The sequence below is a fragment of the Triturus cristatus genome, chromosome 2_1, assembly GCF_964204655.1.
Source record: "Triturus cristatus chromosome 2_1, aTriCri1.1, whole genome shotgun sequence".
NCBI lineage: Eukaryota > Metazoa > Chordata > Amphibia > Caudata > Salamandridae > Triturus > Triturus cristatus.
Genome location: NC_140581.1, coordinates 366,369,985 through 366,397,967, shown reverse-complemented (window position 1 = coordinate 366,397,967; position 27,983 = coordinate 366,369,985). Strand labels below are relative to the sequence as shown.

At 59.6% G+C, this 27,983-nt stretch overlaps 29 non-coding genes and 1 pseudogene across 29 annotated transcripts; all 30 read right to left on the bottom strand.

Annotated features, from left to right (window-relative positions):
* Positions 1–285: 285 nt before the first annotated feature.
* Positions 286–449, bottom strand: LOC146865099 (U1 spliceosomal RNA). The gene has a single exon (XR_014977131.1). It is a non-coding gene; the product is annotated as a U1 spliceosomal RNA (small nuclear RNA).
* Positions 450–1,063: 614 nt separating this feature from the next.
* LOC146865098 (U1 spliceosomal RNA) lies at positions 1,064–1,227 on the bottom strand. The gene has a single exon (XR_014977130.1). It is a non-coding gene; the product is annotated as a U1 spliceosomal RNA (small nuclear RNA).
* Positions 1,228–1,842: 615 nt separating this feature from the next.
* LOC146865097 (U1 spliceosomal RNA) lies at positions 1,843–2,006 on the bottom strand. Its single transcript, XR_014977129.1, has one exon. It is a non-coding gene; the product is annotated as a U1 spliceosomal RNA (small nuclear RNA).
* An 897-nt stretch (positions 2,007–2,903) lies between these two features.
* LOC146865096 (U1 spliceosomal RNA) lies at positions 2,904–3,067 on the bottom strand. Its single transcript, XR_014977128.1, has one exon. It is a non-coding gene; the product is annotated as a U1 spliceosomal RNA (small nuclear RNA).
* An 897-nt stretch (positions 3,068–3,964) lies between these two features.
* LOC146865095 (U1 spliceosomal RNA) lies at positions 3,965–4,128 on the bottom strand. Its single transcript, XR_014977127.1, has one exon. It is a non-coding gene; the product is annotated as a U1 spliceosomal RNA (small nuclear RNA).
* A 615-nt stretch (positions 4,129–4,743) lies between these two features.
* LOC146865094 (U1 spliceosomal RNA) lies at positions 4,744–4,907 on the bottom strand. The gene has a single exon (XR_014977126.1). It is a non-coding gene; the product is annotated as a U1 spliceosomal RNA (small nuclear RNA).
* Positions 4,908–5,804: 897 nt separating this feature from the next.
* On the bottom strand, positions 5,805–5,968 carry LOC146865093 (U1 spliceosomal RNA). The gene has a single exon (XR_014977125.1). It is a non-coding gene; the product is annotated as a U1 spliceosomal RNA (small nuclear RNA).
* Positions 5,969–6,583: 615 nt separating this feature from the next.
* Positions 6,584–6,747, bottom strand: LOC146865092 (U1 spliceosomal RNA). Its single transcript, XR_014977124.1, has one exon. It is a non-coding gene; the product is annotated as a U1 spliceosomal RNA (small nuclear RNA).
* An 897-nt stretch (positions 6,748–7,644) lies between these two features.
* LOC146865091 (U1 spliceosomal RNA) lies at positions 7,645–7,808 on the bottom strand. Its single transcript, XR_014977122.1, has one exon. It is a non-coding gene; the product is annotated as a U1 spliceosomal RNA (small nuclear RNA).
* An 897-nt stretch (positions 7,809–8,705) lies between these two features.
* Positions 8,706–8,843, bottom strand: LOC146865090 (U1 spliceosomal RNA; annotated as a pseudogene).
* Positions 8,844–9,842: 999 nt separating this feature from the next.
* LOC146865089 (U1 spliceosomal RNA) lies at positions 9,843–10,006 on the bottom strand. Its single transcript, XR_014977121.1, has one exon. It is a non-coding gene; the product is annotated as a U1 spliceosomal RNA (small nuclear RNA).
* A 615-nt stretch (positions 10,007–10,621) lies between these two features.
* LOC146865088 (U1 spliceosomal RNA) lies at positions 10,622–10,785 on the bottom strand. The gene has a single exon (XR_014977120.1). It is a non-coding gene; the product is annotated as a U1 spliceosomal RNA (small nuclear RNA).
* Positions 10,786–11,682: 897 nt separating this feature from the next.
* Positions 11,683–11,846, bottom strand: LOC146865087 (U1 spliceosomal RNA). Its single transcript, XR_014977119.1, has one exon. It is a non-coding gene; the product is annotated as a U1 spliceosomal RNA (small nuclear RNA).
* An 897-nt stretch (positions 11,847–12,743) lies between these two features.
* LOC146865086 (U1 spliceosomal RNA) lies at positions 12,744–12,907 on the bottom strand. The gene has a single exon (XR_014977118.1). It is a non-coding gene; the product is annotated as a U1 spliceosomal RNA (small nuclear RNA).
* Positions 12,908–13,522: 615 nt separating this feature from the next.
* On the bottom strand, positions 13,523–13,686 carry LOC146865085 (U1 spliceosomal RNA). The gene has a single exon (XR_014977376.1). It is a non-coding gene; the product is annotated as a U1 spliceosomal RNA (small nuclear RNA).
* A 615-nt stretch (positions 13,687–14,301) lies between these two features.
* On the bottom strand, positions 14,302–14,465 carry LOC146865084 (U1 spliceosomal RNA). The gene has a single exon (XR_014977117.1). It is a non-coding gene; the product is annotated as a U1 spliceosomal RNA (small nuclear RNA).
* Positions 14,466–15,079: 614 nt separating this feature from the next.
* Positions 15,080–15,243, bottom strand: LOC146865083 (U1 spliceosomal RNA). The gene has a single exon (XR_014977116.1). It is a non-coding gene; the product is annotated as a U1 spliceosomal RNA (small nuclear RNA).
* Positions 15,244–15,858: 615 nt separating this feature from the next.
* LOC146865082 (U1 spliceosomal RNA) lies at positions 15,859–16,022 on the bottom strand. Its single transcript, XR_014977115.1, has one exon. It is a non-coding gene; the product is annotated as a U1 spliceosomal RNA (small nuclear RNA).
* An 897-nt stretch (positions 16,023–16,919) lies between these two features.
* LOC146865081 (U1 spliceosomal RNA) lies at positions 16,920–17,083 on the bottom strand. The gene has a single exon (XR_014977114.1). It is a non-coding gene; the product is annotated as a U1 spliceosomal RNA (small nuclear RNA).
* An 897-nt stretch (positions 17,084–17,980) lies between these two features.
* On the bottom strand, positions 17,981–18,144 carry LOC146865080 (U1 spliceosomal RNA). The gene has a single exon (XR_014977113.1). It is a non-coding gene; the product is annotated as a U1 spliceosomal RNA (small nuclear RNA).
* Positions 18,145–18,759: 615 nt separating this feature from the next.
* LOC146865079 (U1 spliceosomal RNA) lies at positions 18,760–18,923 on the bottom strand. Its single transcript, XR_014977111.1, has one exon. It is a non-coding gene; the product is annotated as a U1 spliceosomal RNA (small nuclear RNA).
* Positions 18,924–19,820: 897 nt separating this feature from the next.
* Positions 19,821–19,984, bottom strand: LOC146865078 (U1 spliceosomal RNA). The gene has a single exon (XR_014977110.1). It is a non-coding gene; the product is annotated as a U1 spliceosomal RNA (small nuclear RNA).
* An 897-nt stretch (positions 19,985–20,881) lies between these two features.
* Positions 20,882–21,045, bottom strand: LOC146865077 (U1 spliceosomal RNA). The gene has a single exon (XR_014977428.1). It is a non-coding gene; the product is annotated as a U1 spliceosomal RNA (small nuclear RNA).
* A 615-nt stretch (positions 21,046–21,660) lies between these two features.
* Positions 21,661–21,824, bottom strand: LOC146865076 (U1 spliceosomal RNA). Its single transcript, XR_014977109.1, has one exon. It is a non-coding gene; the product is annotated as a U1 spliceosomal RNA (small nuclear RNA).
* Positions 21,825–22,721: 897 nt separating this feature from the next.
* On the bottom strand, positions 22,722–22,885 carry LOC146865075 (U1 spliceosomal RNA). Its single transcript, XR_014977108.1, has one exon. It is a non-coding gene; the product is annotated as a U1 spliceosomal RNA (small nuclear RNA).
* A 615-nt stretch (positions 22,886–23,500) lies between these two features.
* Positions 23,501–23,664, bottom strand: LOC146865074 (U1 spliceosomal RNA). The gene has a single exon (XR_014977107.1). It is a non-coding gene; the product is annotated as a U1 spliceosomal RNA (small nuclear RNA).
* Positions 23,665–24,561: 897 nt separating this feature from the next.
* On the bottom strand, positions 24,562–24,725 carry LOC146865073 (U1 spliceosomal RNA). The gene has a single exon (XR_014977105.1). It is a non-coding gene; the product is annotated as a U1 spliceosomal RNA (small nuclear RNA).
* An 897-nt stretch (positions 24,726–25,622) lies between these two features.
* LOC146865072 (U1 spliceosomal RNA) lies at positions 25,623–25,786 on the bottom strand. Its single transcript, XR_014977427.1, has one exon. It is a non-coding gene; the product is annotated as a U1 spliceosomal RNA (small nuclear RNA).
* Positions 25,787–26,401: 615 nt separating this feature from the next.
* On the bottom strand, positions 26,402–26,565 carry LOC146865071 (U1 spliceosomal RNA). Its single transcript, XR_014977104.1, has one exon. It is a non-coding gene; the product is annotated as a U1 spliceosomal RNA (small nuclear RNA).
* An 897-nt stretch (positions 26,566–27,462) lies between these two features.
* On the bottom strand, positions 27,463–27,626 carry LOC146865070 (U1 spliceosomal RNA). The gene has a single exon (XR_014977103.1). It is a non-coding gene; the product is annotated as a U1 spliceosomal RNA (small nuclear RNA).
* Positions 27,627–27,983: the final 357 nt, after the last annotated feature.

Genomic DNA, 27,983 nt, shown 5'->3' with positions numbered 1-27,983 from the left:
ATCGGGCCCAACAGCAGATTTTTCAGGCCCTCCAAATTGTGCACAAGCAAAGGCTTTCGCAAGCACAACAGAGTGCTTGCCAGGTCGAAATCGGGCCCAGAAGCACGTTTCTAAGCCCTAAGCCAGCATCCCCCAGGCTTGTAAATTTGCATAACTAATTGGCCCTCGCCCACTCCCCATTCCAGCCAGCTTACAGCACCCTGGACGGACCACAAGAAACGTCAAAGGGTGCTCCAGACTCCTTTTTATTTTTTTTTCCTTTTTGTCTTTCTTGAAACCAGAGATCAGGGGAAAGCGCGAACGCAGTCCCCCACTACCAGAAATTATGCAGTCGAGTATCCCGCATTTGGGGACATCGCAGGGGTCAGCACATCCGAAGTGCAATGGATGAGCCTCACCCTGGGAGAACCACCTTCGTGATCATGGTGTCTCCCCTGCCAGGTAAGTATGAGTTGGAAGGGGACAGGGCGAGGGCGGGCCGCTGGGCATCTCCCCGCAGGGCGAGGGTGGCATTCACACAGGCTAGGCCTGAGGCCGGGCGAGGCAGAGCATGGGCATTTTGGGGCGCAAGGTGACCAGCCAAGGCCCCTGTGCCCACTTTGGAAAGCGCGCAGCTACCCACAGCAGCTTCCCACAGGCCTCGGCCGGCCAGCAAAATTTGCATGTCCACGCCCACCGGCAGCGCCAATCAGGGCCCTGCTTTCGCTATGCTGCACCTTGCTCACACGGGGGCAAAGCCAGGGCTACAGCAAGCACACCAGAGGGCTTGGCAGGCCGAAATCGGGCCCAACAGCAGATTTTTCAGGCCCTCCAAATTGTGCACAAGCAAAGGCTTTCGCAAGCACAACAGAGTGCTTGCCAGGTCGAAATCGGGCCCAGAAGCACGTTTCTAAGCCCTAAGCAGCATCCCCCAGGCTTGTAAATTTGCATAACTAATTGGCCCTCGCCCACTCCCCATTCCAGCCAGCTTACAGCACCCTGGACGGACCACAAGAAACGTCAAAGGGTGCTCCAGACTCCTTTTTATTTTTTTTTCCTTTTTGTCTTTCTTGAAACCAGAGATCAGGGGAAAGCGCGAACGCAGTCCCCCACTACCAGAAATTATGCAGTCGAGTATCCCGCATTTGGGGACATCGCAGGGGTCAGCACATCCGAAGTGCAATGGATGAGCCTCACCCTGGGAGAACCACCTTCGTGATCATGGTGTCTCCCCTGCCAGGTAAGTATGAGTTGGAAGGGGACAGGGCGAGGGCGGGCCGCTGGGCATCTCCCCGCAGGGCGAGGGTGGCATTCACACAGGCTAGGCCTGAGGCCGGGCGAGGCAGAGCATGGGCATTTTGGGGCGCAAGGTGACCAGCCAAGGCCCCTGTGCCCACTTTGGAAAGCGCGCAGCTACCCACAGCAGCTTCCCACAGGCCTCGGCCGGCCAGCAAAATTTGCATGTCCACGCCCACCGGCAGCGCCAATCAGGGCCCTGCTTTCGCTATGCTGCACCTTGCTCACACGGGGGCAAAGCCAGGGCTACAGCAAGCACACCAGAGGGCTTGGCAGGCCGAAATCGGGCCCAACAGCAGATTTTTCAGGCCCTCCAAATTGTGCACAAGCAAAGGCTTTCGCAAGCACAACAGAGTGCTTGCCAGGTCGAAATCGGGCCCAGAAGCACGTTTCTAAGCCCTAAGCCAGCATCCCCCAGGCTTGTAAATTTGCATAACTAATTGGCCCTCGCCCACTCCCCATTCCAGCCAGCTTACAGCACCCTGGACGGACCACAAGAAACGTCAAAGGGTGCTCCAGACTCCTTTTTATTTTTTTTTCCTTTTTGTCTTTCTTGAAACCAGAGATCAGGGGAAAGCGCGAACGCAGTCCCCCACTACCAGAAATTATGCAGTCGAGTATCCCGCATTTGGGGACATCGCAGGGGTCAGCACATCCGAAGTGCAATGGATGAGCCTCACCCTGGGAGAACCACCTTCGTGATCATGGTGTCTCCCCTGCCAGGTAAGTATGAGTTGGAAGGGGACAGGGCGAGGGCGGGCCGCTGGGCATCTCCCCGCAGGGCGAGGGTGGCATTCACACAGGCTAGGCCTGAGGCCGGGCGAGGCAGAGCATGGGCATTTTGGGGCGCAAGGTGACCAGCCAAGGCCCCTGTGCCCACTTTGGAAAGCGCGCAGCTACCCACAGCAGCTTCCCACAGGCCTCGGCCGGCCAGCAAAATTTGCATGTCCACGCCCACCGGCAGCGCCAATCAGGGCCCTGCTTTCGCTATGCTGCACCTTGCTCACACGGGGGCAAAGCCAGGGCTACAGCACTCACAGAAGGGCGATTGCCATGCCCACTTTGGGCCCAGAAGCAGAGATTTGGGGCTTTGGAAGCCTAAGAGCTGCCACTGAGGCCCCCTCTAGAGGTATGCAGTGACATGTTGCCTGGCTAGGCCCCAGTCGACTGCTTGTGGCTGAAAGCCAGGGACAAACAGGCCTGCAAGTGAGCAGGGGTTCTCGCCCCGAGCCCCTCACGAACGCTCCCAAACGCTGCAGACAGAACCCTCGCCGGGCAGAGCCCTCGCCGGGCCACGGCCTGGGGTCCTCAGCCAGAGTCTGGGCCTGGGAAGGCTAGGGCGAGGCAAGAGGCTGGCAGCCAGGCCACAGCCCCAGGGGGGGCGATGGAAAGGAGCAGACATGTCACCTGGCCAGGGCCTACTGCCCTGTCTCTGGATAGGTCCCCAGAGTGGGAGGCTGCAACTATCCCATCATTCCCCAGGCTCGGTACTTAGCATGTGATTCCCTCTTGCCCACGCCCCCCTCCAATCCAGCCGCAGCAGCCCAGAAAGACCACAGAAGACGAGAAAGGGTGCTCCAGACTCCTTTTTATTTTTTTTCCATTTTGTCTTTCTTGAAACCAGAGATCAGGGGAAAGCGCGAACGCAGTCCCCCACTACCAGAAATTATGCAGTCGAGTATCCCGCATTTGGGGACATCGCAGGGGTCAGCACATCCGAAGTGCAATGGATGAGCCTCACCCTGGGAGAACCACCTTCGTGATCATGGTGTCTCCCCTGCCAGGTAAGTATGAGTTGGAAGGGGACAGGGCGAGGGCGGGCCGCTGGGCATCTCCCCGCAGGGCGAGGGTGGCATTCACACAGGCTAGGCCTGAGGCCGGGCGAGGCAGAGCATGGGCATTTTGGGGCGCAAGGTGACCAGCCAAGGCCCCTGTGCCCACTTTGGAAAGCGCGCAGCTACCCACAGCAGCTTCCCACAGGCCTCGGCCGGCCAGCAAAATTTGCATGTCCACGCCCACCGGCAGCGCCAATCAGGGCCCTGCTTTCGCTATGCTGCACCTTGCTCACACGGGGTTAAAGCCAGGGCTACAGCACTCACAGAAGGGCGATTGCCATGCCCACTTTGGGCCCAGAAGCAGAGATTTGGGGCTTTGGAAGCCTAAGAGCTGCCACTGAGGCCCCCTCTAGAGGTATGCAGTGACATGTTGCCTGGCTAGGCCCCAGTCGACTGCTTGTGGCTGAAAGCCAGGGACAAACAGGCCTGCAAGTGAGCAGGGGTTCTCGCCCCGAGCCCCTCACGAACGCTCCCAAACGCTGCAGACAGAACCCTCGCCGGGCAGAGCCCTCGCCGGGCCACGGCCTGGGGTCCTCAGCCAGAGTCTGGGCCTGGGAAGGCTAGGGCGAGGCAAGAGGCTGGCAGCCAGGCCACAGCCCCAGGGGGGGCGATGGAAAGGAGCAGACATGTCACCTGGCCAGGGCCTACTGCCCTGTCTCTGGATAGGTCCCCAGAGTGGGAGGCTGCAACTATCCCATCATTCCCCAGGCTCGGTACTTAGCATGTGATTCCCTCTTGCCCACGCCCCCCTCCAATCCAGCCGCAGCAGCCCAGAAAGACCACAGAAGACGAGAAAGGGTGCTCCAGACTCCTTTTTATTTTTTTTCCATTTTGTCTTTCTTGAAACCAGAGATCAGGGGAAAGCGCGAACGCAGTCCCCCACTACCAGAAATTATGCAGTCGAGTATCCCGCATTTGGGGACATCGCAGGGGTCAGCACATCCGAAGTGCAATGGATGAGCCTCACCCTGGGAGAACCACCTTCGTGATCATGGTGTCTCCCCTGCCAGGTAAGTATGAGTTGGAAGGGGACAGGGCGAGGGCGGGCCGCTGGGCATCTCCCCGCAGGGCGAGGGTGGCATTCACACAGGCTAGGCCTGAGGCCGGGCGAGGCAGAGCATGGGCATTTTGGGGCGCAAGGTGACCAGCCAAGGCCCCTGTGCCCACTTTGGAAAGCGCGCAGCTACCCACAGCAGCTTCCCACAGGCCTCGGCCGGCCAGCAAAATTTGCATGTCCACGCCCACCGGCAGCGCCAATCAGGGCCCTGCTTTCGCTATGCTGCACCTTGCTCACACGGGGGCAAAGCCAGGGCTACAGCAAGCACACCAGAGGGCTTGGCAGGCCGAAATCGGGCCCAACAGCAGATTTTTCAGGCCCTCCAAATTGTGCACAAGCAAAGGCTTTCGCAAGCACAACAGAGTGCTTGCCAGGTCGAAATCGGGCCCAGAAGCACGTTTCTAAGCCCTAAGCCAGCATCCCCCAGGCTTGTAAATTTGCATAACTAATTGGCCCTCGCCCACTCCCCATTCCAGCCAGCTTACAGCACCCTGGACGGACCACAAGAAACGTCAAAGGGTGCTCCAGACTCCTTTTTATTTTTTTTTCCTTTTTGTCTTTCTTGAAACCAGAGATCAGGGGAAAGCGCGAACGCAGTCCCCCACTACCAGAAATTATGCAGTCGAGTATCCCGCATTTGGGGACATCGCAGGGGTCAGCACATCCGAAGTGCAATGGATGAGCCTCACCCTGGGAGAACCACCTTCGTGATCATGGTGTCTCCCCTGCCAGGTAAGTATGAGTTGGAAGGGGACAGGGCGAGGGCGGGCCGCTGGGCATCTCCCCGCAGGGCGAGGGTGGCATTCACACAGGCTAGGCCTGAGGCCGGGCGAGGCAGAGCATGGGCATTTTGGGGCGCAAGGTGACCAGCCAAGGCCCCTGTGCCCACTTTGGAAAGCGCGCAGCTACCCACAGCAGCTTCCCACAGGCCTCGGCCGGCCAGCAAAATTTGCATGTCCACGCCCACCGGCAGCGCCAATCAGGGCCCTGCTTTCGCTATGCTGCACCTTGCTCACACGGGGGCAAAGCCAGGGCTACAGCACTCACAGAAGGGCGATTGCCATGCCCACTTTGGGCCCAGAAGCAGAGATTTGGGGCTTTGGAAGCCTAAGAGCTGCCACTGAGGCCCCCTCTAGAGGTATGCAGTGACATGTTGCCTGGCTAGGCCCCAGTCGACTGCTTGTGGCTGAAAGCCAGGGACAAACAGGCCTGCAAGTGAGCAGGGGTTCTCGCCCCGAGCCCCTCACGAACGCTCCCAAACGCTGCAGACAGAACCCTCGCCGGGCAGAGCCCTCGCCGGGCCACGGCCTGGGGTCCTCAGCCAGAGTCTGGGCCTGGGAAGGCTAGGGCGAGGCAAGAGGCTGGCAGCCAGGCCACAGCCCCAGGGGGGGCGATGGAAAGGAGCAGACATGTCACCTGGCCAGGGCCTACTGCCCTGTCTCTGGATAGGTCCCCAGAGTGGGAGGCTGCAACTATCCCATCATTCCCCAGGCTCGGTACTTAGCATGTGATTCCCTCTTGCCCACGCCCCCCTCCAATCCAGCCGCAGCAGCCCAGAAAGACCACAGAAGACGAGAAAGGGTGCTCCAGACTCCTTTTTATTTTTTTTCCATTTTGTCTTTCTTGAAACCAGAGATCAGGGGAAAGCGCGAACGCAGTCCCCCACTACCAGAAATTATGCAGTCGAGTATCCCGCATTTGGGGACATCGCAGGGGTCAGCACATCCGAAGTGCAATGGATGAGCCTCACCCTGGGAGAACCACCTTCGTGATCATGGTGTCTCCCCTGCCAGGTAAGTATGAGTTGGAAGGGGACAGGGCGAGGGCGGGCCGCTGGGCATCTCCCCGCAGGGCGAGGGTGGCATTCACACAGGCTAGGCCTGAGGCCGGGCGAGGCAGAGCATGGGCATTTTGGGGCGCAAGGTGACCAGCCAAGGCCCCTGTGCCCACTTTGGAAAGCGCGCAGCTACCCACAGCAGCTTCCCACAGGCCTCGGCCGGCCAGCAAAATTTGCATGTCCACGCCCACCGGCAGCGCCAATCAGGGCCCTGCTTTCGCTATGCTGCACCTTGCTCACACGGGGGCAAAGCCAGGGCTACAGCAAGCACACCAGAGGGCTTGGCAGGCCGAAATCGGGCCCAACAGCAGATTTTTCAGGCCCTCCAAATTGTGCACAAGCAAAGGCTTTCGCAAGCACAACAGAGTGCTTGCCAGGTCGAAATCGGGCCCAGAAGCACGTTTCTAAGCCCTAAGCCAGCATCCCCCAGGCTTGTAAATTTGCATAACTAATTGGCCCTCGCCCACTCCCCATTCCAGCCAGCTTACAGCACCCTGGACGGACCACAAGAAACGTCAAAGGGTGCTCCAGACTCCTTTTTATTTTTTTTTCCTTTTTGTCTTTCTTGAAACCAGAGATCAGGGGAAAGCGCGAACGCAGTCCCCCACTACCAGAAATTATGCAGTCGAGTATCCCGCATTTGGGGACATCGCAGGGGTCAGCACATCCGAAGTGCAATGGATGAGCCTCACCCTGGGAGAACCACCTTCGTGATCATGGTGTCTCCCCTGCCAGGTAAGTATGAGTTGGAAGGGGACAGGGCGAGGGCGGGCCGCTGGGCATCTCCCCGCAGGGCGAGGGTGGCATTCACACAGGCTAGGCCTGAGGCCGGGCGAGGCAGAGCATGGGCATTTTGGGGCGCAAGGTGACCAGCCAAGGCCCCTGTGCCCACTTTGGAAAGCGCGCAGCTACCCACAGCAGCTTCCCACAGGCCTCGGCCGGCCAGCAAAATTTGCATGTCCACGCCCACCGGCAGCGCCAATCAGGGCCCTGCTTTCGCTATGCTGCACCTTGCTCACACGGGGGCAAAGCCAGGGCTACAGCACTCACAGAAGGGCGATTGCCATGCCCACTTTGGGCCCAGAAGCAGAGATTTGGGGCTTTGGAAGCCTAAGAGCTGCCACTGAGGCCCCCTCTAGAGGTATGCAGTGACATGTTGCCTGGCTAGGCCCCAGTCGACTGCTTGTGGCTGAAAGCCAGGGACAAACAGGCCTGCAAGTGAGCAGGGGTTCTCGCCCCGAGCCCCTCACGAACGCTCCCAAACGCTGCAGACAGAACCCTCGCCGGGCAGAGCCCTCGCCGGGCCACGGCCTGGGGTCCTCAGCCAGAGTCTGGGCCTGGGAAGGCTAGGGCGAGGCAAGAGGCTGGCAGCCAGGCCACAGCCCCAGGGGGGGCGATGGAAAGGAGCAGACATGTCACCTGGCCAGGGCCTACTGCCCTGTCTCTGGATAGGTCCCCAGAGTGGGAGGCTGCAACTATCCCATCATTCCCCAGGCTCGGTACTTAGCATGTGATTCCCTCTTGCCCACGCCCCCCTCCAATCCAGCCGCAGCAGCCCAGAAAGACCACAGAAGACGAGAAAGGGTGCTCCAGACTCCTTTTTATTTTTTTTCCATTTTGTCTTTCTTGAAACCAGAGATCAGGGGAAAGCGCGAACGCAGTCCCCCACTACCAGAAATTATGCAGTCGAGTATCCCGCATTTGGGGACATCGCAGGGGTCAGCACATCCGAAGTGCAATGGATGAGCCTCACCCTGGGAGAACCACCTTCGTGATCATGGTGTCTCCCCTGCCAGGTAAGTATGAGTTGGAAGGGGACAGGGCGAGGGCGGGCCGCTGGGCATCTCCCCGCAGGGCGAGGGTGGCATTCACACAGGCTAGGCCTGAGGCCGGGCGAGGCAGAGCATGGGCATTTTGGGGCGCAAGGTGACCAGCCAAGGCCCCTGTGCCCACTTTGGAAAGCGCGCAGCTACCCACAGCAGCTTCCCACAGGCCTCGGCCGGCCAGCAAAATTTGCATGTCCACGCCCACCGGCAGCGCCAATCAGGGCCCTGCTTTCGCTATGCTGCACCTTGCTCACACGGGGGCAAAGCCAGGGCTACAGCACTCACAGAAGGGCGATTGCCATGCCCACTTTGGGCCCAGAAGCAGAGATTTGGGGCTTTGGAAGCCTAAGAGCTGCCACTGAGGCCCCCTCTAGAGGTATGCAGTGACATGTTGCCTGGCTAGGCCCCAGTCGACTGCTTGTGGCTGAAAGCCAGGGACAAACAGGCCTGCAAGTGAGCAGGGGTTCTCGCCCCGAGCCCCTCACGAACGCTCCCAAACGCTGCAGACAGAACCCTCGCCGGGCAGAGCCCTCGCCGGGCCACGGCCTGGGGTCCTCAGCCAGAGTCTGGGCCTGGGAAGGCTAGGGCGAGGCAAGAGGCTGGCAGCCAGGCCACAGCCCCAGGGGGGGCGATGGAAAGGAGCAGACATGTCACCTGGCCAGGGCCTACTGCCCTGTCTCTGGATAGGTCCCCAGAGTGGGAGGCTGCAACTATCCCATCATTCCCCAGGCTCGGTACTTAGCATGTGATTCCCTCTTGCCCACGCCCCCCTCCAATCCAGCCGCAGCAGCCCAGAAAGACCACAGAAGACGAGAAAGGGTGCTCCAGACTCCTTTTTATTTTTTTTCCATTTTGTCTTTCTTGAAACCAGAGATCAGGGGAAAGCGCGAACGCAGTCCCCCACTACCAGAAATTATGCAGTCGAGTATCCCGCATTTGGGGACATCGCAGGGGTCAGCACATCCGAAGTGCAATGGATGAGCCTCACCCTGGGAGAACCACCTTTTTTTTTTTTTTTTTTTTTTTTTTGGGGCAAAAACTTTTATTAAGTGCTTAAAAGTTGCGATACATAGTTTTTAAGGAAGTGGTACCTCACCCCTTAGGGAAGGCAATCCACTTTAACTTTTCAGTCAATCAATGCATTGAGACATTTTACATTGCATCAGATGTATTTGCTGATAGCGTTTTACGGTTTCAATGGGGACGCCACTTTAAAGAGTACAGTGGGGAAGGAGGGTTTTCTCACAGCTCTTCTTCTTCCTCACTTTCCCTCTTGTCCATGGCTGCATAGTCTCTAAGCAGGCTGAGCACCATCCTGCGGCACCCTTCTCTGTTTACCACCTCTCCATTGGAGAACCACCTTCGTGATCATGGTGTCTCCCCTGCCAGGTAAGTATGAGTTGGAAGGGGACAGGGCGAGGGCGGGCCGCTGGGCATCTCCCCGCAGGGCGAGGGTGGCATTCACACAGGCTAGGCCTGAGGCCGGGCGAGGCAGAGCATGGGCATTTTGGGGCGCAAGGTGACCAGCCAAGGCCCCTGTGCCCACTTTGGAAAGCGCGCAGCTACCCACAGCAGCTTCCCACAGGCCTCGGCCGGCCAGCAAAATTTGCATGTCCACGCCCACCGGCAGCGCCAATCAGGGCCCTGCTTTCGCTATGCTGCACCTTGCTCACACGGGGGCAAAGCCAGGGCTACAGCAAGCACACCAGAGGGCTTGGCAGGCCGAAATCGGGCCCAACAGCAGATTTTTCAGGCCCTCCAAATTGTGCACAAGCAAAGGCTTTCGCAAGCACAACAGAGTGCTTGCCAGGTCGAAATCGGGCCCAGAAGCACGTTTCTAAGCCCTAAGCCAGCATCCCCCAGGCTTGTAAATTTGCATAACTAATTGGCCCTCGCCCACTCCCCATTCCAGCCAGCTTACAGCACCCTGGACGGACCACAAGAAACGTCAAAGGGTGCTCCAGACTCCTTTTTATTTTTTTTTCCTTTTTGTCTTTCTTGAAACCAGAGATCAGGGGAAAGCGCGAACGCAGTCCCCCACTACCAGAAATTATGCAGTCGAGTATCCCGCATTTGGGGACATCGCAGGGGTCAGCACATCCGAAGTGCAATGGATGAGCCTCACCCTGGGAGAACCACCTTCGTGATCATGGTGTCTCCCCTGCCAGGTAAGTATGAGTTGGAAGGGGACAGGGCGAGGGCGGGCCGCTGGGCATCTCCCCGCAGGGCGAGGGTGGCATTCACACAGGCTAGGCCTGAGGCCGGGCGAGGCAGAGCATGGGCATTTTGGGGCGCAAGGTGACCAGCCAAGGCCCCTGTGCCCACTTTGGAAAGCGCGCAGCTACCCACAGCAGCTTCCCACAGGCCTCGGCCAGCCAGCAAAATTTGCATGTCCACGCCCACCGGCAGCGCCAATCAGGGCCCTGCTTTCGCTATGCTGCACCTTGCTCACACGGGGGCAAAGCCAGGGCTACAGCAAGCACACCAGAGGGCTTGGCAGGCCGAAATCGGGCCCAACAGCAGATTTTTCAGGCCCTCCAAATTGTGCACAAGCAAAGGCTTTCGCAAGCACAACAGAGTGCTTGCCAGGTCGAAATCGGGCCCAGAAGCACGTTTCTAAGCCCTAAGCCAGCATCCCCCAGGCTTGTAAATTTGCATAACTAATTGGCCCTCGCCCACTCCCCATTCCAGCCAGCTTACAGCACCCTGGACGGACCACAAGAAACGTCAAAGGGTGCTCCAGACTCCTTTTTATTTTTTTTTCCTTTTTGTCTTTCTTGAAACCAGAGATCAGGGGAAAGCGCGAACGCAGTCCCCCACTACCAGAAATTATGCAGTCGAGTATCCCGCATTTGGGGACATCGCAGGGGTCAGCACATCCGAAGTGCAATGGATGAGCCTCACCCTGGGAGAACCACCTTCGTGATCATGGTGTCTCCCCTGCCAGGTAAGTATGAGTTGGAAGGGGACAGGGCGAGGGCGGGCCGCTGGGCATCTCCCCGCAGGGCGAGGGTGGCATTCACACAGGCTAGGCCTGAGGCCGGGCGAGGCAGAGCATGGGCATTTTGGGGCGCAAGGTGACCAGCCAAGGCCCCTGTGCCCACTTTGGAAAGCGCGCAGCTACCCACAGCAGCTTCCCACAGGCCTCGGCCGGCCAGCAAAATTTGCATGTCCACGCCCACCGGCAGCGCCAATCAGGGCCCTGCTTTCGCTATGCTGCACCTTGCTCACACGGGGTTAAAGCCAGGGCTACAGCACTCACAGAAGGGCGATTGCCATGCCCACTTTGGGCCCAGAAGCAGAGATTTGGGGCTTTGGAAGCCTAAGAGCTGCCACTGAGGCCCCCTCTAGAGGTATGCAGTGACATGTTGCCTGGCTAGGCCCCAGTCGACTGCTTGTGGCTGAAAGCCAGGGACAAACAGGCCTGCAAGTGAGCAGGGGTTCTCGCCCCGAGCCCCTCACGAACGCTCCCAAACGCTGCAGACAGAACCCTCGCCGGGCAGAGCCCTCGCCGGGCCACGGCCTGGGGTCCTCAGCCAGAGTCTGGGCCTGGGAAGGCTAGGGCGAGGCAAGAGGCTGGCAGCCAGGCCACAGCCCCAGGGGGGGCGATGGAAAGGAGCAGACATGTCACCTGGCCAGGGCCTACTGCCCTGTCTCTGGATAGGTCCCCAGAGTGGGAGGCTGCAACTATCCCATCATTCCCCAGGCTCGGTACTTAGCATGTGATTCCCTCTTGCCCACGCCCCCCTCCAATCCAGCCGCAGCAGCCCAGAAAGACCACAGAAGACGAGAAAGGGTGCTCCAGACTCCTTTTTATTTTTTTTCCATTTTGTCTTTCTTGAAACCAGAGATCAGGGGAAAGCGCGAACGCAGTCCCCCACTACCAGAAATTATGCAGTCGAGTATCCCGCATTTGGGGACATCGCAGGGGTCAGCACATCCGAAGTGCAATGGATGAGCCTCACCCTGGGAGAACCACCTTCGTGATCATGGTGTCTCCCCTGCCAGGTAAGTATGAGTTGGAAGGGGACAGGGCGAGGGCGGGCCGCTGGGCATCTCCCCGCAGGGCGAGGGTGGCATTCACACAGGCTAGGCCTGAGGCCGGGCGAGGCAGAGCATGGGCATTTTGGGGCGCAAGGTGACCAGCCAAGGCCCCTGTGCCCACTTTGGAAAGCGCGCAGCTACCCACAGCAGCTTCCCACAGGCCTCGGCCGGCCAGCAAAATTTGCATGTCCACGCCCACCGGCAGCGCCAATCAGGGCCCTGCTTTCGCTATGCTGCACCTTGCTCACACGGGGGCAAAGCCAGGGCTACAGCACTCACAGAAGGGCGATTGCCATGCCCACTTTGGGCCCAGAAGCAGAGATTTGGGGCTTTGGAAGCCTAAGAGCTGCCACTGAGGCCCCCTCTAGAGGTATGCAGTGACATGTTGCCTGGCTAGGCCCCAGTCGACTGCTTGTGGCTGAAAGCCAGGGACAAACAGGCCTGCAAGTGAGCAGGGGTTCTCGCCCCGAGCCCCTCACGAACGCTCCCAAACGCTGCAGACAGAACCCTCGCCGGGCAGAGCCCTCGCCGGGCCACGGCCTGGGGTCCTCAGCCAGAGTCTGGGCCTGGGAAGGCTAGGGCGAGGCAAGAGGCTGGCAGCCAGGCCACAGCCCCAGGGGGGGCGATGGAAAGGAGCAGACATGTCACCTGGCCAGGGCCTACTGCCCTGTCTCTGGATAGGTCCCCAGAGTGGGAGGCTGCAACTATCCCATCATTCCCCAGGCTCGGTACTTAGCATGTGATTCCCTCTTGCCCACGCCCCCCTCCAATCCAGCCGCAGCAGCCCAGAAAGACCACAGAAGACGAGAAAGGGTGCTCCAGACTCCTTTTTATTTTTTTTCCATTTTGTCTTTCTTGAAACCAGAGATCAGGGGAAAGCGCGAACGCAGTCCCCCACTACCAGAAATTATGCAGTCGAGTATCCCGCATTTGGGGACATCGCAGGGGTCAGCACATCCGAAGTGCAATGGATGAGCCTCACCCTGGGAGAACCACCTTCGTGATCATGGTGTCTCCCCTGCCAGGTAAGTATGAGTTGGAAGGGGACAGGGCGAGGGCGGGCCGCTGGGCATCTCCCCGCAGGGCGAGGGTGGCATTCACACAGGCTAGGCCTGAGGCCGGGCGAGGCAGAGCATGGGCATTTTGGGGCGCAAGGTGACCAGCCAAGGCCCCTGTGCCCACTTTGGAAAGCGCGCAGCTACCCACAGCAGCTTCCCACAGGCCTCGGCCGGCCAGCAAAATTTGCATGTCCACGCCCACCGGCAGCGCCAATCAGGGCCCTGCTTTCGCTATGCTGCACCTTGCTCACACGGGGGCAAAGCCAGGGCTACAGCAAGCACACCAGAGGGCTTGGCAGGCCGAAATCGGGCCCAACAGCAGATTTTTCAGGCCCTCCAAATTGTGCACAAGCAAAGGCTTTCGCAAGCACAACAGAGTGCTTGCCAGGTCGAAATCGGGCCCAGAAGCACGTTTCTAAGCCCTAAGCCAGCATCCCCCAGGCTTGTAAATTTGCATAACTAATTGGCCCTCGCCCACTCCCCATTCCAGCCAGCTTACAGCACCCTGGACGGACCACAAGAAACGTCAAAGGGTGCTCCAGACTCCTTTTTATTTTTTTTTCCTTTTTGTCTTTCTTGAAACCAGAGATCAGGGGAAAGCGCGAACGCAGTCCCCCACTACCAGAAATTATGCAGTCAAGTATCCCGCATTTGGGGACATCGCAGGGGTCAGCACATCCGAAGTGCAATGGATGAGCCTCACCCTGGGAGAACCACCTTCGTGATCATGGTGTCTCCCCTGCCAGGTAAGTATGAGTTGGAAGGGGACAGGGCGAGGGCGGGCCGCTGGGCATCTCCCCGCAGGGCGAGGGTGGCATTCACACAGGCTAGGCCTGAGGCCGGGCGAGGCAGAGCATGGGCATTTTGGGGCGCAAGGTGACCAGCCAAGGCCCCTGTGCCCACTTTGGAAAGCGCGCAGCTACCCACAGCAGCTTCCCACAGGCCTCGGCCGGCCAGCAAAATTTGCATGTCCACGCCCACCGGCAGCGCCAATCAGGGCCCTGCTTTCGCTATGCTGCACCTTGCTCACACGGGGGCAAAGCCAGGGCTACAGCAAGCACACCAGAGGGCTTGGCAGGCCGAAATCGGGCCCAACAGCAGATTTTTCAGGCCCTCCAAATTGTGCACAAGCAAAGGCTTTCGCAAGCACAACAGAGTGCTTGCCAGGTCGAAATCGGGCCCAGAAGCACGTTTCTAAGCCCTAAGCCAGCATCCCCCAGGCTTGTAAATTTGCATAACTAATTGGCCCTCGCCCACTCCCCATTCCAGCCAGCTTACAGCACCCTGGACGGACCACAAGAAACGTCAAAGGGTGCTCCAGACTCCTTTTTATTTTTTTTTCCTTTTTGTCTTTCTTGAAACCAGAGATCAGGGGAAAGCGCGAACGCAGTCCCCCACTACCAGAAATTATGCAGTCGAGTATCCCGCATTTGGGGACATCGCAGGGGTCAGCACATCCGAAGTGCAATGGATGAGCCTCACCCTGGGAGAACCACCTTCGTGATCATGGTGTCTCCCCTGCCAGGTAAGTATGAGTTGGAAGGGGACAGGGCGAGGGCGGGCCGCTGGGCATCTCCCCGCAGGGCGAGGGTGGCATTCACACAGGCTAGGCCTGAGGCCGGGCGAGGCAGAGCATGGGCATTTTGGGGCGCAAGGTGACCAGCCAAGGCCCCTGTGCCCACTTTGGAAAGCGCGCAGCTACCCACAGCAGCTTCCCACAGGCCTCGGCCGGCCAGCAAAATTTGCATGTCCACGCCCACCGGCAGCGCCAATCAGGGCCCTGCTTTCGCTATGCTGCACCTTGCTCACACGGGGGCAAAGCCAGGGCTACAGCAAGCACACCAGAGGGCTTGGCAGGCCGAAATCGGGCCCAACAGCAGATTTTTCAGGCCCTCCAAATTGTGCACAAGCAAAGGCTTTCGCAAGCACAACAGAGTGCTTGCCAGGTCGAAATCGGGCCCAGAAGCACGTTTCTAAGCCCTAAGCAGCATCCCCCAGGCTTGTAAATTTGCATAACTAATTGGCCCTCGCCCACTCCCCATTCCAGCCAGCTTACAGCACCCTGGACGGACCACAAGAAACGTCAAAGGGTGCTCCAGACTCCTTTTTATTTTTTTTTCCTTTTTGTCTTTCTTGAAACCAGAGATCAGGGGAAAGCGCGAACGCAGTCCCCCACTACCAGAAATTATGCAGTCGAGTATCCCGCATTTGGGGACATCGCAGGGGTCAGCACATCCGAAGTGCAATGGATGAGCCTCACCCTGGGAGAACCACCTTCGTGATCATGGTGTCTCCCCTGCCAGGTAAGTATGAGTTGGAAGGGGACAGGGCGAGGGCGGGCCGCTGGGCATCTCCCCGCAGGGCGAGGGTGGCATTCACACAGGCTAGGCCTGAGGCCGGGCGAGGCAGAGCATGGGCATTTTGGGGCGCAAGGTGACCAGCCAAGGCCCCTGTGCCCACTTTGGAAAGCGCGCAGCTACCCACAGCAGCTTCCCACAGGCCTCGGCCGGCCAGCAAAATTTGCATGTCCACGCCCACCGGCAGCGCCAATCAGGGCCCTGCTTTCGCTATGCTGCACCTTGCTCACACGGGGGCAAAGCCAGGGCTACAGCAAGCACACCAGAGGGCTTGGCAGGCCGAAATCGGGCCCAACAGCAGATTTTTCAGGCCCTCCAAATTGTGCACAAGCAAAGGCTTTCGCAAGCACAACAGAGTGCTTGCCAGGTCGAAATCGGGCCCAGAAGCACGTTTCTAAGCCCTAAGCCAGCATCCCCCAGGCTTGTAAATTTGCATAACTAATTGGCCCTCGCCCACTCCCCATTCCAGCCAGCTTACAGCACCCTGGACGGACCACAAGAAACGTCAAAGGGTGCTCCAGACTCCTTTTTATTTTTTTTTCCTTTTTGTCTTTCTTGAAACCAGAGATCAGGGGAAAGCGCGAACGCAGTCCCCCACTACCAGAAATTATGCAGTCGAGTATCCCGCATTTGGGGACATCGCAGGGGTCAGCACATCCGAAGTGCAATGGATGAGCCTCACCCTGGGAGAACCACCTTCGTGATCATGGTGTCTCCCCTGCCAGGTAAGTATGAGTTGGAAGGGGACAGGGCGAGGGCGGGCCGCTGGGCATCTCCCCGCAGGGCGAGGGTGGCATTCACACAGGCTAGGCCTGAGGCCGGGCGAGGCAGAGCATGGGCATTTTGGGGCGCAAGGTGACCAGCCAAGGCCCCTGTGCCCACTTTGGAAAGCGCGCAGCTACCCACAGCAGCTTCCCACAGGCCTCGGCCGGCCAGCAAAATTTGCATGTCCACGCCCACCGGCAGCGCCAATCAGGGCCCTGCTTTCGCTATGCTGCACCTTGCTCACACGGGGGCAAAGCCAGGGCTACAGCACTCACAGAAGGGCGATTGCCATGCCCACTTTGGGCCCAGAAGCAGAGATTTGGGGCTTTGGAAGCCTAAGAGCTGCCACTGAGGCCCCCTCTAGAGGTATGCAGTGACATGTTGCCTGGCTAGGCCCCAGTCGACTGCTTGTGGCTGAAAGCCAGGGACAAACAGGCCTGCAAGTGAGCAGGGGTTCTCGCCCCGAGCCCCTCACGAACGCTCCCAAACGCTGCAGACAGAACCCTCGCCGGGCAGAGCCCTCGCCGGGCCACGGCCTGGGGTCCTCAGCCAGAGTCTGGGCCTGGGAAGGCTAGGGCGAGGCAAGAGGCTGGCAGCCAGGCCACAGCCCCAGGGGGGGCGATGGAAAGGAGCAGACATGTCACCTGGCCAGGGCCTACTGCCCTGTCTCTGGATAGGTCCCCAGAGTGGGAGGCTGCAACTATCCCATCATTCCCCAGGCTCGGTACTTAGCATGTGATTCCCTCTTGCCCACGCCCCCCTCCAATCCAGCCGCAGCAGCCCAGAAAGACCACAGAAGACGAGAAAGGGTGCTCCAGACTCCTTTTTATTTTTTTTCCATTTTGTCTTTCTTGAAACCAGAGATCAGGGGAAAGCGCGAACGCAGTCCCCCACTACCAGAAATTATGCAGTCGAGTATCCCGCATTTGGGGACATCGCAGGGGTCAGCACATCCGAAGTGCAATGGATGAGCCTCACCCTGGGAGAACCACCTTCGTGATCATGGTGTCTCCCCTGCCAGGTAAGTATGAGTTGGAAGGGGACAGGGCGAGGGCGGGCCGCTGGGCATCTCCCCGCAGGGCGAGGGTGGCATTCACACAGGCTAGGCCTGAGGCCGGGCGAGGCAGAGCATGGGCATTTTGGGGCGCAAGGTGACCAGCCAAGGCCCCTGTGCCCACTTTGGAAAGCGCGCAGCTACCCACAGCAGCTTCCCACAGGCCTCGGCCGGCCAGCAAAATTTGCATGTCCACGCCCACCGGCAGCGCCAATCAGGGCCCTGCTTTCGCTATGCTGCACCTTGCTCACACGGGGTTAAAGCCAGGGCTACAGCACTCACAGAAGGGCGATTGCCATGCCCACTTTGGGCCCAGAAGCAGAGATTTGGGGCTTTGGAAGCCTAAGAGCTGCCACTGAGGCCCCCTCTAGAGGTATGCAGTGACATGTTGCCTGGCTAGGCCCCAGTCGACTGCTTGTGGCTGAAAGCCAGGGACAAACAGGCCTGCAAGTGAGCAGGGGTTCTCGCCCCGAGCCCCTCACGAACGCTCCCAAACGCTGCAGACAGAACCCTCGCCGGGCAGAGCCCTCGCCGGGCCACGGCCTGGGGTCCTCAGCCAGAGTCTGGGCCTGGGAAGGCTAGGGCGAGGCAAGAGGCTGGCAGCCAGGCCACAGCCCCAGGGGGGGCGATGGAAAGGAGCAGACATGTCACCTGGCCAGGGCCTACTGCCCTGTCTCTGGATAGGTCCCCAGAGTGGGAGGCTGCAACTATCCCATCATTCCCCAGGCTCGGTACTTAGCATGTGATTCCCTCTTGCCCACGCCCCCCTCCAATCCAGCCGCAGCAGCCCAGAAAGACCACAGAAGACGAGAAAGGGTGCTCCAGACTCCTTTTTATTTTTTTTCCATTTTGTCTTTCTTGAAACCAGAGATCAGGGGAAAGCGCGAACGCAGTCCCCCACTACCAGAAATTATGCAGTCGAGTATCCCGCATTTGGGGACATCGCAGGGGTCAGCACATCCGAAGTGCAATGGATGAGCCTCACCCTGGGAGAACCACCTTCGTGATCATGGTGTCTCCCCTGCCAGGTAAGTATGAGTTGGAAGGGGACAGGGCGAGGGCGGGCCGCTGGGCATCTCCCCGCAGGGCGAGGGTGGCATTCACACAGGCTAGGCCTGAGGCCGGGCGAGGCAGAGCATGGGCATTTTGGGGCGCAAGGTGACCAGCCAAGGCCCCTGTGCCCACTTTGGAAAGCGCGCAGCTACCCACAGCAGCTTCCCACAGGCCTCGGCCGGCCAGCAAAATTTGCATGTCCACGCCCACCGGCAGCGCCAATCAGGGCCCTGCTTTCGCTATGCTGCACCTTGCTCACACGGGGGCAAAGCCAGGGCTACAGCAAGCACACCAGAGGGCTTGGCAGGCCGAAATCGGGCCCAACAGCAGATTTTTCAGGCCCTCCAAATTGTGCACAAGCAAAGGCTTTCGCAAGCACAACAGAGTGCTTGCCAGGTCGAAATCGGGCCCAGAAGCACGTTTCTAAGCCCTAAGCCAGCATCCCCCAGGCTTGTAAATTTGCATAACTAATTGGCCCTCGCCCACTCCCCATTCCAGCCAGCTTACAGCACCCTGGACGGACCACAAGAAACGTCAAAGGGTGCTCCAGACTCCTTTTTATTTTTTTTTCCTTTTTGTCTTTCTTGAAACCAGAGATCAGGGGAAAGCGCGAACGCAGTCCCCCACTACCAGAAATTATGCAGTCGAGTATCCCGCATTTGGGGACATCGCAGGGGTCAGCACATCCGAAGTGCAATGGATGAGCCTCACCCTGGGAGAACCACCTTCGTGATCATGGTGTCTCCCCTGCCAGGTAAGTATGAGTTGTAAGGGGACAGGGCGAGGGCGGGCCGCTGGGCATCTCCCCGCAGGGCGAGGGTGGCATTCACACAGGCTAGGCCTGAGGCCGGGCGAGGCAGAGCATGGGCATTTTGGGGCGCAAGGTGACCAGCCAAGGCCCCTGTGCCCACTTTGGAAAGCGCGCAGCTACCCACAGCAGCTTCCCACAGGCCTCGGCCGGCCAGCAAAATTTGCATGTCCACGCCCACCGGCAGCGCCAATCAGGGCCCTGCTTTCGCTATGCTGCACCTTGCTCACACGGGGGCAAAGCCAGGGCTACAGCACTCACAGAAGGGCGATTGCCATGCCCACTTTGGGCCCAGAAGCAGAGATTTGGGGCTTTGGAAGCCTAAGAGCTGCCACTGAGGCCCCCTCTAGAGGTATGCAGTGACATGTTGCCTGGCTAGGCCCCAGTCGACTGCTTGTGGCTGAAAGCCAGGGACAAACAGGCCTGCAAGTGAGCAGGGGTTCTCGCCCCGAGCCCCTCACGAACGCTCCCAAACGCTGCAGACAGAACCCTCGCCGGGCAGAGCCCTCGCCGGGCCACGGCCTGGGGTCCTCAGCCAGAGTCTGGGCCTGGGAAGGCTAGGGCGAGGCAAGAGGCTGGCAGCCAGGCCACAGCCCCAGGGGGGGCGATGGAAAGGAGCAGACATGTCACCTGGCCAGGGCCTACTGCCCTGTCTCTGGATAGGTCCCCAGAGTGGGAGGCTGCAACTATCCCATCATTCCCCAGGCTCGGTACTTAGCATGTGATTCCCTCTTGCCCACGCCCCCCTCCAATCCAGCCGCAGCAGCCCAGAAAGACCACAGAAGACGAGAAAGGGTGCTCCAGACTCCTTTTTATTTTTTTTCCATTTTGTCTTTCTTGAAACCAGAGATCAGGGGAAAGCGCGAACGCAGTCCCCCACTACCAGAAATTATGCAGTCGAGTATCCCGCATTTGGGGACATCGCAGGGGTCAGCACATCCGAAGTGCAATGGATGAGCCTCACCCTGGGAGAACCACCTTCGTGATCATGGTGTCTCCCCTGCCAGGTAAGTATGAGTTGGAAGGGGACAGGGCGAGGGCGGGCCGCTGGGCATCTCCCCGCAGGGCGAGGGTGGCATTCACACAGGCTAGGCCTGAGGCCGGGCGAGGCAGAGCATGGGCATTTTGGGGCGCAAGGTGACCAGCCAAGGCCCCTGTGCCCACTTTGGAAAGCGCGCAGCTACCCACAGCAGCTTCCCACAGGCCTCGGCCGGCCAGCAAAATTTGCATGTCCACGCCCACCGGCAGCGCCAATCAGGGCCCTGCTTTCGCTATGCTGCACCTTGCTCACACGGGGGCAAAGCCAGGGCTACAGCACTCACAGAAGGGCGATTGCCATGCCCACTTTGGGCCCAGAAGCAGAGATTTGGGGCTTTGGAAGCCTAAGAGCTGCCACTGAGGCCCCCTCTAGAGGTATGCAGTGACATGTTGCCTGGCTAGGCCCCAGTCGACTGCTTGTGGCTGAAAGCCAGGGACAAACAGGCCTGCAAGTGAGCAGGGGTTCTCGCCCCGAGCCCCTCACGAACGCTCCCAAACGCTGCAGACAGAACCCTCGCCGGGCAGAGCCCTCGCCGGGCCACGGCCTGGGGTCCTCAGCCAGAGTCTGGGCCTGGGAAGGCTAGGGCGAGGCAAGAGGCTGGCAGCCAGGCCACAGCCCCAGGGGGGGCGATGGAAAGGAGCAGACATGTCACCTGGCCAGGGCCTACTGCCCTGTCTCTGGATAGGTCCCCAGAGTGGGAGGCTGCAACTATCCCATCATTCCCCAGGCTCGGTACTTAGCATGTGATTCCCTCTTGCCCACGCCCCCCTCCAATCCAGCCGCAGCAGCCCAGAAAGACCACAGAAGACGAGAAAGGGTGCTCCAGACTCCTTTTTATTTTTTTTCCATTTTGTCTTTCTTGAAACCAGAGATCAGGGGAAAGCGCGAACGCAGTCCCCCACTACCAGAAATTATGCAGTCGAGTATCCCGCATTTGGGGACATCGCAGGGGTCAGCACATCCGAAGTGCAATGGATGAGCCTCACCCTGGGAGAACCACCTTCGTGATCATGGTGTCTCCCCGGCCAGGTAAGTATGAGTTGGAAGGGGACAGGGCGAGGGCGGGCCGCTGGGCATCTCCCCGCAGGGCGAGGGTGGCATTCACACAGGCTAGGCCTGAGGCCGGGCGAGGCAGAGCATGGGCATTTTGGGGCGCAAGGTGACCAGCCAAGGCCCCTGTGCCCACTTTGGAAAGCGCGCAGCTACCCACAGCAGCTTCCCACAGGCCTCGGCCGGCCAGCAAAATTTGCATGTCCACGCCCACCGGCAGCGCCAATCAGGGCCCTGCTTTCGCTATGCTGCACCTTGCTCACACGGGGGCAAAGCCAGGGCTACAGCAAGCACACCAGAGGGCTTGGCAGGCCGAAATCGGGCCCAACAGCAGATTTTTCAGGCCCTCCAAATTGTGCACAAGCAAAGGCTTTCGCAAGCACAACAGAGTGCTTGCCAGGTCGAAATCGGGCCCAGAAGCACGTTTCTAAGCCCTAAGCCAGCATCCCCCAGGCTTGTAAATTTGCATAACTAATTGGCCCTCGCCCACTCCCCATTCCAGCCAGCTTACAGCACCCTGGACGGACCACAAGAAACGTCAAAGGGTGCTCCAGACTCCTTTTTATTTTTTTTTCCTTTTTGTCTTTCTTGAAACCAGAGATCAGGGGAAAGCGCGAACGCAGTCCCCCACTACCAGAAATTATGCAGTCGAGTATCCCGCATTTGGGGACATCGCAGGGGTCAGCACATCCGAAGTGCAATGGATGAGCCTCACCCTGGGAGAACCACCTTCGTGATCATGGTGTCTCCCCTGCCAGGTAAGTATGAGTTGGAAGGGGACAGGGCGAGGGCGGGCCGCTGGGCATCTCCCCGCAGGGCGAGGGTGGCATTCACACAGGCTAGGCCTGAGGCCGGGCGAGGCAGAGCATGGGCATTTTGGGGCGCAAGGTGACCAGCCAAGGCCCCTGTGCCCACTTTGGAAAGCGCGCAGCTACCCACAGCAGCTTCCCACAGGCCTCGGCCGGCCAGCAAAATTTGCATGTCCACGCCCACCGGCAGCGCCAATCAGGGCCCTGCTTTCGCTATGCTGCACCTTGCTCACACGGGGTTAAAGCCAGGGCTACAGCACTCACAGAAGGGCGATTGCCATGCCCACTTTGGGCCCAGAAGCAGAGATTTGGGGCTTTGGAAGCCTAAGAGCTGCCACTGAGGCCCCCTCTAGAGGTATGCAGTGACATGTTGCCTGGCTAGGCCCCAGTCGACTGCTTGTGGCTGAAAGCCAGGGACAAACAGGCCTGCAAGTGAGCAGGGGTTCTCGCCCCGAGCCCCTCACGAACGCTCCCAAACGCTGCAGACAGAACCCTCGCCGGGCAGAGCCCTCGCCGGGCCACGGCCTGGGGTCCTCAGCCAGAGTCTGGGCCTGGGAAGGCTAGGGCGAGGCAAGAGGCTGGCAGCCAGGCCACAGCCCCAGGGGGGGCGATGGAAAGGAGCAGACATGTCACCTGGCCAGGGCCTACTGCCCTGTCTCTGGATAGGTCCCCAGAGTGGGAGGCTGCAACTATCCCATCATTCCCCAGGCTCGGTACTTAGCATGTGATTCCCTCTTGCCCACGCCCCCCTCCAATCCAGCCGCAGCAGCCCAGAAAGACCACAGAAGACGAGAAAGGGTGCTCCAGACTCCTTTTTATTTTTTTTCCATTTTGTCTTTCTTGAAACCAGAGATCAGGGGAAAGCGCGAACGCAGTCCCCCACTACCAGAAATTATGCAGTCGAGTATCCCGCATTTGGGGACATCGCAGGGGTCAGCACATCCGAAGTGCAATGGATGAGCCTCACCCTGGGAGAACCACCTTCGTGATCATGGTGTCTCCCCTGCCAGGTAAGTATGAGTTGGAAGGGGACAGGGCGAGGGCGGGCCGCTGGGCATCTCCCCGCAGGGCGAGGGTGGCATTCACACAGGCTAGGCCTGAGGCCGGGCGAGGCAGAGCATGGGCATTTTGGGGCGCAAGGTGACCAGCCAAGGCCCCTGTGCCCACTTTGGAAAGCGCGCAGCTACCCACAGCAGCTTCCCACAGGCCTCGGCCGGCCAGCAAAATTTGCATGTCCACGCCCACCGGCAGCGCCAATCAGGGCCCTGCTTTCGCTATGCTGCACCTTGCTCACACGGGGGCAAAGCCAGGGCTACAGCAAGCACACCAGAGGGCTTGGCAGGCCGAAATCGGGCCCAACAGCAGATTTTTCAGGCCCTCCAAATTGTGCACAAGCAAAGGCTTTCGCAAGCACAACAGAGTGCTTGCCAGGTCGAAATCGGGCCCAGAAGCACGTTTCTAAGCCCTAAGCCAGCATCCCCCAGGCTTGTAAATTTGCATAACTAATTGGCCCTCGCCCACTCCCCATTCCAGCCAGCTTACAGCACCCTGGACGGACCACAAGAAACGTCAAAGGGTGCTCCAGACTCCTTTTTATTTTTTTTTCCTTTTTGTCTTTCTTGAAACCAGAGATCAGGGGAAAGCGCGAACGCAGTCCCCCACTACCAGAAATTATGCAGTCGAGTATCCCGCATTTGGGGACATCGCAGGGGTCAGCACATCCGAAGTGCAATGGATGAGCCTCACCCTGGGAGAACCACCTTCGTGATCATGGTGTCTCCCCTGCCAGGTAAGTATGAGTTGGAAGGGGACAGGGCGAGGGCGGGCCGCTGGGCATCTCCCCGCAGGGCGAGGGTGGCATTCACACAGGCTAGGCCTGAGGCCGGGCGAGGCAGAGCATGGGCATTTTGGGGCGCAAGGTGACCAGCCAAGGCCCCTGTGCCCACTTTGGAAAGCGCGCAGCTACCCACAGCAGCTTCCCACAGGCCTCGGCCGGCCAGCAAAATTTGCATGTCCACGCCCACCGGCAGCGCCAATCAGGGCCCTGCTTTCGCTATGCTGCACCTTGCTCACACGGGGGCAAAGCCAGGGCTACAGCACTCACAGAAGGGCGATTGCCATGCCCACTTTGGGCCCAGAAGCAGAGATTTGGGGCTTTGGAAGCCTAAGAGCTGCCACTGAGGCCCCCTCAAGAGGTATGCAGTGACATGTTGCCTGGCTAGGCCCCAGTCGACTGCTTGTGGCTGAAAGCCAGGGACAAACAGGCCTGCAAGTGAGCAGGGGTTCTCGCCCCGAGCCCCTCACGAACGCTCCCAAACGCTGCAGACAGAACCCTCGCCGGGCAGAGCCCTCGCCGGGCCACGGCCTGGGGTCCTCAGCCAGAGTCTGGGCCTGGGAAGGCTAGGGCGAGGCAAGAGGCTGGCAGCCAGGCCACAGCCCCAGGGGGGGCGATGGAAAGGAGCAGACATGTCACCTGGCCAGGGCCTACTGCCCTGTCTCTGGATAGGTCCCCAGAGTGGGAGGCTGCAACTATCCCATCATTCCCCAGGCTCGGTACTTAGCATGTGATTCCCTCTTGCCCACGCCCCCCTCCAATCCAGCCGCAGCAGCCCAGAAAGACCACAGAAGACGAGAAAGGGTGCTCCAGACTCCTTTTTATTTTTTTTCCATTTTGTCTTTCTTGAAACCAGAGATCAGGGGAAAGCGCGAACGCAGTCCCCCACTACCAGAAATTATGCAGTCGAGTATCCCGCATTTGGGGACATCGCAGGGGTCAGCACATCCGAAGTGCAATGGATGAGCCTCACCCTGGGAGAACCACCTTCGTGATCATGGTGTCTCCCCTGCCAGGTAAGTATGAGTTGGAAGGGGACAGGGCGAGGGCGGGCCGCTGGGCATCTCCCCGCAGGGCGAGGGTGGCATTCACACAGGCTAGGCCTGAGGCCGGGCGAGGCAGAGCATGGGCATTTTGGGGCGCAAGGTGACCAGCCAAGGCCCCTGTGCCCACTTTGGAAAGCGCGCAGCTACCCACAGCAGCTTCCCACAGGCCTCGGCCGGCCAGCAAAATTTGCATGTCCACGCCCACCGGCAGCGCCAATCAGGGCCCTGCTTTCGCTATGCTGCACCTTGCTCACACGGGGGCAAAGCCAGGGCTACAGCACTCACAGAAGGGCGATTGCCATGCCCACTTTGGGCCCAGAAGCAGAGATTTGGGGCTTTGGAAGCCTAAGAGCTGCCACTGAGGCCCCCTCTAGAGGTATGCAGTGACATGTTGCCTGGCTAGGCCCCAGTCGACTGCTTGTGGCTGAAAGCCAGGGACAAACAGGCCTGCAAGTGAGCAGGGGTTCTCGCCCCGAGCCCCTCACGAACGCTCCCAAACGCTGCAGACAGAACCCTCGCCGGGCAGAGCCCTCGCCGGGCCACGGCCTGGGGTCCTCAGCCAGAGTCTGGGCCTGGGAAGGCTAGGGCGAGGCAAGAGGCTGGCAGCCAGGCCACAGCCCCAGGGGGGGCGATGGAAAGGAGCAGACATGTCACCTGGCCAGGGCCTACTGCCCTGTCTCTGGATAGGTCCCCAGAGTGGGAGGCTGCAACTATCCCATCATTCCCCAGGCTCGGTACTTAGCATGTGATTCCCTCTTGCCCACGCCCCCCTCCAATCCAGCCGCAGCAGCCCAGAAAGACCACAGAAGACGAGAAAGGGTGCTCCAGACTCCTTTTTATTTTTTTTCCATTTTGTCTTTCTTGAAACCAGAGATCAGGGGAAAGCGCGAACGCAGTCCCCCACTACCAGAAATTATGCAGTCGAGTATCCCGCATTTGGGGACATCGCAGGGGTCAGCACATCCGAAGTGCAATGGATGAGCCTCACCCTGGGAGAACCACCTTCGTGATCATGGTGTCTCCCCGGCCAGGTAAGTATGAGTTGGAAGGGGACAGGGCGAGGGCGGGCCGCTGGGCATCTCCCCGCAGGGCGAGGGTGGCATTCACACAGGCTAGGCCTGAGGCCGGGCGAGGCAGAGCATGGGCATTTTGGGGCGCAAGGTGACCAGCCAAGGCCCCTGTGCCCACTTTGGAAAGCGCGCAGCTACCCACAGCAGCTTCCCACAGGCCTCGGCCGGCCAGCAAAATTTGCATGTCCACGCCCACCGGCAGCGCCAATCAGGGCCCTGCTTTCGCTATGCTGCACCTTGCTCACACGGGGGCAAAGCCAGGGCTACAGCAAGCACACCAGAGGGCTTGGCAGGCCGAAATCGGGCCCAACAGCAGATTTTTCAGGCCCTCCAAATTGTGCACAAGCAAAGGCTTTCGCAAGCACAACAGAGTGCTTGCCAGGTCGAAATCGGGCCCAGAAGCACGTTTCTAAGCCCTAAGCCAGCATCCCCCAGGCTTGTAAATTTGCATAACTAATTGGCCCTCGCCCACTCCCCATTCCAGCCAGCTTACAGCACCCTGGACGGACCACAAGAAACGTCAAAGGGTGCTCCAGACTCCTTTTTATTTTTTTTTCCTTTTTGTCTTTCTTGAAACCAGAGATCAGGGGAAAGCGCGAACGCAGTCCCCCACTACCAGAAATTATGCAGTCGAGTATCCCGCATTTGGGGACATCGCAGGGGTCAGCACATCCGAAGTGCAATGGATGAGCCTCACCCTGGGAGAACCACCTTCGTGATCATGGTGTCTCCCCTGCCAGGTAAGTATGAGTTGGAAGGGGACAGGGCGAGGGCGGGCCGCTGGGCATCTCCCCGCAGGGCGAGGGTGGCATTCACACAGGCTAGGCCTGAGGCCGGGCGAGGCAGAGCATGGGCATTTTGGGGCGCAAGGTGACCAGCCAAGGCCCCTGTGCCCACTTTGGAAAGCGCGCAGCTACCCACAGCAGCTTCCCACAGGCCTCGGCCGGCCAGCAAAATTTGCATGTCCACGCCCACCGGCAGCGCCAATCAGGGCCCTGCTTTCGCTATGCTGCACCTTGCTCACACGGGGTTAAAGCCAGGGCTACAGCACTCACAGAAGGGCGATTGCCATGCCCACTTTGGGCCCAGAAGCAGAGATTTGGGGCTTTGGAAGCCTAAGAGCTGCCACTGAGGCCCCCTCTAGAGGTATGCAGTGACATGTTGCCTGGCTAGGCCCCAGTCGACTGCTTGTGGCTGAAAGCCAGGGACAAACAGGCCTGCAAGTGAGCAGGGGTTCTCGCCCCGAGCCCCTCACGAACGCTCCCAAACGCTGCAGACAGAACCCTCGCCGGGCAGAGCCCTCGCCGGGCCACGGCCTGGGGTCCTCAGCCAGAGTCTGGGCCTGGGAAGGCTAGGGCGAGGCAAGAGGCTGGCAGCCAGGCCACAGCCCCAGGGGGGGCGATGGAAAGGAGCAGACATGTCACCTGGCCAGGGCCTACTGCCCTGTCTCTGGATAGGTCCCCAGAGTGGGAGGCTGCAACTATCCCATCATTCCCCAGGCTCGGTACTTAGCATGTGATTCCCTCTTGCCCACGCCCCCCTCCAATCCAGCCGCAGCAGCCCAGAAAGACCACAGAAGACGAGAAAGGGTGCTCCAGACTCCTTTTTATTTTTTTTCCATTTTGTCTTTCTTGAAACCAGAGATCAGGGGAAAGCGCGAACGCAGTCCCCCACTACCAGAAATTATGCAGTCGAGTATCCCGCATTTGGGGACATCGCAGGGGTCAGCACATCCGAAGTGCAATGGATGAGCCTCACCCTGGGAGAACCACCTTCGTGATCATGGTGTCTCCCCTGCCAGGTAAGTATGAGTTGGAAGGGGACAGGGCGAGGGCGGGCCGCTGGGCATCTCCCCGCAGGGCGAGGGTGGCATTCACACAGGCTAGGCCTGAGGCCGGGCGAGGCAGAGCATGGGCATTTTGGGGCGCAAGGTGACCAGCCAAGGCCCCTGTGCCCACTTTGGAAAGCGCGCAGCTACCCACAGCAGCTTCCCACAGGCCTCGGCCGGCCAGCAAAATTTGCATGTCCACGCCCACCGGCAGCGCCAATCAGGGCCCTGCTTTCGCTATGCTGCACCTTGCTCACACGGGGGCAAAGCCAGGGCTACAGCAAGCACACCAGAGGGCTTGGCAGGCCGAAATCGGGCCCAACAGCAGATTTTTCAGG